This window comes from Peromyscus californicus, unplaced genomic scaffold (assembly GCF_007827085.1).
Source record: "Peromyscus californicus insignis strain IS unplaced genomic scaffold, ASM782708v3 Scaffold_11__1_contigs__length_118956290, whole genome shotgun sequence".
NCBI lineage: Eukaryota > Metazoa > Chordata > Mammalia > Rodentia > Cricetidae > Peromyscus > Peromyscus californicus.
In genome coordinates, this window is record NW_026294402.1 from 29,201,546 (window position 1) to 29,208,916 (window position 7,371).

Here is a 7,371-nt window from a genome sequence, read left to right on the forward strand (position 1 = left end):
TAGTTTCTATGAATTCTATTGATATATTTGTCTATTAACAAAGACATCTTTAAAGTGCCTTGCTAAACCTCTTTCACAACCATGAATCATTGTTAGTTTTCTATATAATGTAATATGTATTTATATTTTGCCTTTCTATAATCTAAAATTGCAATGATCAGATCTATCTACTTTGGGGACCATGATACCCCTGTTCTATGTGTTGTATCTGACACACAGCAGGAACTCAATAATATTTGCTGATGAAATGAATAAATGAAAATTCTCAGGAGAACACAGAAAGTGGAATTGACGAAAGAAATACTAGAAACAGAGCATAGTTAGGACCTACCTGTTTCTGTGATGAAATAAATTTGATAAAAAGAGATTCAGTGGAATTTGCCAAACAATTGAAAATGTCAGCAAAAGGCCTGCAGGACCTCTTCTTTCTAGAATTTTCTTGACTTCTGCAGGTAGCCCTCTGTCACCAACGTTCCACAGAAGCTGCCTTACAGCATCCAAAAGTGGTGACAGTCGCTAATTTACCTAAGTTTGTCAGTTTGCGGTATGACCACCTTTGTTATTTTTCCCCAGGTGCAGGGATCATAAAGGCAATCACACATTATAATCAGCTGAGAAAGGTGTGAATTGAGTAGCAACACTGTAGCTGGGCCAAAACGACTTAGAAGCGTCTAATTTAAGGGGCTAGAGTTGGGAGTTGGTTAATGCTTGGGCATGGACTAACAAAGAAATGCAGGCTCTGGAGGAAACTTCAGGTGGTGTCTGCCCCACAGCAGGTGGCTCCTCAGAGGAAGGTGGACCCAGACTGGGGAGACATGATATCTCATCTTCATTCTAGTTTAAGCGAAATGCACAAATGCATCACACATACACACACACATACACACACACACACACACACACACACACACACACACACACACACACACATTTTGCAACAAGTTAGTGTGGAGAGTAAATATTTTTTTTCCAGGTAGGGTTTCATGTATTATTTCTAAAGATAAAAAAAAGAAAAAAAAAACTATTGTGTGTTAAGCTTTATGAGAAGTCAAAGGATGATTTGTCATGGTATAAATCTTAATGGGCATATGGAGAGGGGAGTGCAGAAATTAACATGTTCATGAATTCTAAAAATACATGTAGGGATCACTTCTTCCACTAGGTCAAATAAAAGCAAGTTCAGATGGTTTCAGAAGCACCTCATCCAACAGTGTTCCTCCAGAAGAGGCAGAGAAAAAGCTAGATGCTTAGTATTTTCCCCACAAACAAGCTCTTTATAATAGCCAAGGGCAATGTTATTAAATACAATTCTGATGCCCTTTGCTTCGGAGTAAGCAGTAGGTGATGCTCAAACCAGGACTGGGTGCTGACATTTTACACCACTCTGTGCTGTTCTTTTAAAAACATGACCATCACTATAGTAATGTTGGTCATATGACAGTGCCAGCCTTGGTTTTACTAGTTTTCTGCACAGAAAGTTTATTGGATTTAAAGGAACTGATTTATTTCTTACTTTCAAACTGTTTTGTGCACTGTTTAGATCTACTTTAATTATATGTGCTTAACTATGACTTACAAGGATATGCTTTTCCACTTGATTTCATCATTTGCCTTTAATTATGTCTAAAGTAGGATGAGGTTATATTTGATGACTCTAACCCAAAGGATGAGAAAATAAAAGGCAGACAGTCTTCACAGCTTCAAGTTAGTACACTAAAGGGTACCAGTAAATACTTTTTTATTCAAATTATTTCTGAAAATGTTTATGATCTGTAAGAAATATATTCCCTTTAAATGAGAGCCCATATCAATATCTCTTTGGAGTGAGACAAATAATAATCTGCTATAGGGTAATTATTAGCTGGTCTCAACTTTGATTTTCAGAGCTTGTTGGGAAGGAGGATGAGTGATATGGTTGCCAAGGGAAACGCTTCTCTGATTGGAAGAGAGGTCACACAGGTTTTTACAAAAGAAGAGGAGGGATGGCTTTATTTCCTAAGATATGCCATCCCCCTCCCCCCATTCTTACATTGTTAGAAAAAAGAAGCAGAAACAAGAATTGCCTCTTTGGCTCCTTATTCAATCTGCACATTCACAAGTCTCTGAGTAATGAGCCTGCAAAGCATTCCACCTCGCAGAACCACTTCCCCTAGCATTGTCCAAATTGTTATTTGAAGGTGGTGTTGTTTACCTCTTTGTTGGTTCTGACCAATTAGAATACAGATTGCTTATCATTAAGGGCTACATTTAATCATTGTTGTGTTACCCAAGTGCCCTATGGTAAAGGACTCGGAGAGCTATTTTCCATTTTATTATATTGTGATGTATTGTAACTTTTAATGTGGAATGAATGAGTTTGGATGGAAATAGAAGATATTCTTACGTCTCTCCATTGGCTGTTTAGAAAGATTAATATGAGTTGAGTCTTTATACTGGTAAATTGTCTCTCCTGGAATGCAGGGTCTCTGAGGGCCGGGTCTGTGCTTGCCTTTTTCACCTGTATCCTCAGCTCTGAAAACTATGTCTGGTATACATAAATAAATTACTGTTTAATGAAGGAACCCCTCTGTTCCAGATTATAACTGGTGAGAGTGCAAATGCATGGTCAGAGAAAATAATAATCTTCTCTCTTTATGCAGCCCTAAAAATAAAAATTAAGTTAAAAAGGGATAAATCCCAAAGCTCTTTTCAAACTTCAAAGCACTGTGGAGGTGACTCAGAAGCAAGCAGAGAGTATTAGGATATCAACCAAAACGTGTATGCAAAATAATGTGCAACTCCGTAGCATCTGGGTATGTAGAATAAGAGGCTAGGAAAGAACCCTGAAAGGAGAAGCCTCATGTTGAGGATTCCATATTTGTAGTCTTTCTTAAAGGCTTGTCTTCAGGTTTCAGGCAAGTGATCCTTTTTCTCTCAACTTACTGCTTTTAGGAGAATCTTGTTGATTTTTTTTTTTTTTTTTTTTTTACTTCCCATATGTTCCTTTCCCTTGAAGATAATGCCTTAGCCAAGGGGACACCTTACTGGAATCCAGCTGTTCGGTTTCCAGGCACAGAATGAGCAGTATGTGGATGAAGTTATTGAAGAGAATTTATCCCAAGTATGGACAATCCAATTGCTCATCCAAGTCCCATCTCGGAGCGCAGCCTGGAATATAAGCAGCCTGGATGGAGGCTAACGGCAGCCGTCATCACTCACTGAAAATGTCCTGGCCTCAGACACTGTGTGAAGTGTTTCCTTTTCCTTCCCTCTTTGCTTCCTTCCTTTGTTTTCTTGTTAGGGAAACCAGAATTGAACCTGGAAAAAGGCACAGGACTTGGAAGTCCACCTCCATTCTTACAGTGAATGGCAGGAACTGGAAGGTTGATGTTCCCAGTGACTCATTTCTCAGGGGAACCCAGGATCTTTAACTCAAGATACCTCTTGTCAATAGCTCATTGATGAGCCCATTAATAGAATGTATTCTTTCTACCTAGGAACACTTGGTGAAGAAAGTGTTTGTAGGGAAATTATGAGGTTGACCGCTGTTATTTTAAGATCAATCACTGCCATGGAGAGATGTGGAAACAAAATATCTAAGATTACATCGGAAATCAGACTTGAGAAACAAGTGCATCCTGACATTTCACATATATATTCTATTTATATCTCCCTAACTAGGACACCAACCATTCTTAAGATTATGATAATGACTGAGTAATTGCAGAGGTCAGGCAGGGTGTACAGATACCCTCTATTCACTGAAGTGAGTTGGTGTTGAGTTTGTTGATTATGTGGGAGGGGTGTTTCCAACATTTATGAAGATTGACTAGGTAACCACATTTTTATTTTTAAACAAGTGGACTTGATACAGCCTGATCCATGCATTATTTCATCAAGACACTTAAGAACTATGTTTACAAAGAAAGAAGGAAGAGAACCTGAGAGAAGTACCTGGTGTCTGCTTAGAGAAGGAGAAGCACACATACCAAAGGTCCATGCTAAAGCTGTTGGAACTGCACAGAGTGCACAAGGCAGCATGACATCAAGAAGAGGAGCTTAAATGGTGGACCAAAGAGAATCAGATGTTTTCCTTCCTTTTGATAAATTGATTGTATTCTTAGCAGGAGAAGAGAATGGTGCTCGTGTTGAAGACTTTCTACATATCTGAAATAATCTCACAGCTTTACATCCATTAACACATTTTATCTTTTTGACAGTCTGCTAAAATGCATGGTCTAGGAGGTCACCGAGCTCTGTTCCATGAACCCAGATGTTATTCTATTATATAATGGTATGTGAGCTAGGAATATGCTTTGGATTTTTAAATATTTACTTAAATAATTATATAACATCTTCCATGTCACCTCTTGGCCTACAAACCCTAAAGTCCTTATGAGGTGGTCATTTAAAACACAGGCTTTCCAATTAGTGACTTCGTTACCCCCTTTCTAATCCCCCCATATTAGAAATGAAAATGCTGAGACAGTTGCTTCTTCTCATCTCTTCATAACTAGGACAAAGATTTGAAACCAGGTCTGTTGTATAATGTGTGTTCTCAATCTACTACTGGAGTATGAAGAAAAGCTGTCCCTGATGGTGGCTATTAGTGAAATGTCAAGTTAGAAATAACATCCAGCACCCAAATGACCCCTTCATAAGGAAATGGAGTTTCAGGTGCCAGCTTAGTTCTAGATAGTGGGAAGAAGCAGAACTTTGAAACAGGGAAGAACTAGTTTGAACTAATAGTCAAATGCACACCCTTATGAAACTAAGAAAAAGAGACTGTGGTGATATATTGTATACCCTAATAAAGTTTGCCTGAAGATCAGAGAACAGAACAAGCCACTAGATTAAACATAGAGGCCAGACAGTGGTGGCACACAGCTTTAATCCTAGCATTCAGGAGGCAAAGATTTGTCTGGATCTCTGAGAGTGCAAAGCCACCCTAGATTACATGAGATTGACTCAATCTAGGAGAGAAAACAGAGCCAAGCAGTGGTGGCACACACCTCTAATCTCAATACTTGGGAGTCACACACCTTTAATTCCAGCACTAGGAAGGAAGTGGTGGCAGGGCAGAGAAAGGTTTATAAGGCATGAGGAGACAGGAACTAAGCCTTTTTCAGCTGAAGTTCTTTTCAGCTGGATCCTTTTTGGCTGAGGACTCAGAGACACTCAGTCAGAAGATACATGGAATTGGTAAGGTGAGATGTGGCAGTGACTTGTTCCTTTGTCTCTCTGATCTTTCAGCATTTACCCTAATATCTGGCTCTGGGGTTTTGTTAAGACCAATTAGAATTCATGCAACATCTGGCGTCCAACTTTTGGGACATGGATTCACGAAAAGCCGCTTGCCTGCCACCCACTGGCACAGGCCGGAGTTTCATGTGGCCGGAATCCAACTTCTTGGGATTTTGTTTTGGACACCAAGCGTGAATTGGCAGTGCCAGCCATGGTGGCCCAGACTAAAGGCAGAAGAGGGCAGGCCCGAAGACCAGGATTGGCCGTCTAGATACCCAACCCACAATGAGTGAGCTTTGCATCATACCATTTAAGCATCTAATCCAACCTCCCAGCTAGATAACCCTAGCGATCCCCCACCTCATCCCCCATCTCTGTCAGTTCAGGTTTGCCTAGCCCCTGGTCCGCCTGCCACAGCCGTGGTGGAAGCCCTAGCATCTATCTCCTTCGATTCTTAGGATTTGAAGATGGCTGCACAGTCAGTGCAGAGAGGTGTGCTAAAATGCACCACCAAGATGTCTCTAAATGAGTGCTTTACTAATATGCTGAAGAACAAACAGCCGATGCCAGTGAATATTTGGGCTTCGATGCGGCAGCAGCAGCAGCAGCTAGCCAGTGCCAGAAACAGAAGCCTGGCCCAGCAGATGGAGAAGAGACCCTCTGTCCAGGCAGCATTAAAACATAAGCAGAGCTTAAAGCAGCACCTGGGCAACAGTAACATCCATGCACGTTTAGGCTGACCCATATGTTCCCTGGCCAGGGGAGCAATTGGAGGAAGAGGCCTACCTATAATCCAGAGAGACTTGCCCTGAGGTGGACTATGTGGGGAATGTGCCACCAGAACCCTGCTTAGGGGCGGGATGTCACTCCAAGGTCAGGGTAGGATAGGTTGGGGAAGAGGGTGTTTTGGAGGCCAAGGCAGAGGTCGTGGCCAAGGGAGAGGTGCCCTCACTCACCCTGTATTGACCAAGGAGCAGCTGGATAACCAATTAGATGCATACTTGTTGAAAACTAAAGGATGCTGAGTTGGATGCCTACATGGCACAGGCACATCCTGAAACCAATGGTTGAAGCCTGCCTGCCTGCCTGCTTATTAGACTATTGTTAAAGTCACCACCACATCTATAAAAAATAAATAAATAAATAAATAAATAAATAAATAACCTTGAGAATACATGAACCGAAACCCGATTGATGTTGGATTGATGTTGGAAGGCCCTATCACAGTAGGCTGTGTTACATATAGTCTGTTCCACCTACTTTTGGATATAGTGTAAGGAGAACATTTTTCCAGCCTCTGCCTCACCTGTCATATATTCTGACATTTTAATGTTTCCTTTGTTCATCTTTATGATCCCAGAAAGGGTTCCCAGGAGGGAACCAGGTTCTCACCAATGTGTGGTCTTTAAGATAGAGTTCTTCTACATCTTCCTTAAAAGCTTCCTGTTAATAGCTAAACCTAAAGGTGTGTCTGCTTATGTTGATGGTGAAGGTAATAAATTGGAAATGTTGGTATTGCTTGATACCAAATTCAGAAGCTAAACAAATAATAATTGAATCTCTTGCTTTTGAAAATGCTAATGTACAATGCAAAAGGATAATTAGGCCATTAAAGGCAAGAACAGCACCATTGGAGGAATGGATCCAAGATATAATCAATATTGTAGCTCATGATCATGATGATGCTTGGATAGGTGAGGTGATTTCCAGAGGTTTGAAGAAAAATCAAAATGTGAAATGTTTCAATTTTGGTAAACAAGGTCACCTAAAAAGGGACTATAAACAGGATATTCTTAGAAACAATGTTTTTTTTCTAAGAATAATCCCAACAGAACACCCCTCCCTTCTGGATTATGCATAAGGTTTGCAAAGGCACACATTGAAATAACGAATATAGATCAATAAGAACAGACAAGGTAATCCTTTGCCACAGGAAATGCTCTGAGGGGCCTCTCGCAGGCCCCCATGTCAAATTTGGTTCATTCATTTCTTGCCATCATAGAAGAAACTCCTTCCCAAGAGCAATTAAAGAACCTAATGTCTATTGTAAAAAGCACACTGCTCTGGATGATAGAAATCTGTAGAAAAGAGAACAAATAATTCAGGAGAAAACAAAAATCCCAAAGTGATAAAGATTAAATTTGGATC

General features: G+C 40.4%; 1 pseudogene; it reads left to right on the plus strand.

Annotated features, from left to right (window-relative positions):
- Positions 1–5,690: 5,690 nt before the first annotated feature.
- On the plus strand, positions 5,691–6,294 carry LOC128102505 (chromatin target of PRMT1 protein-like; annotated as a pseudogene).
- Positions 6,295–7,371: the final 1,077 nt, after the last annotated feature.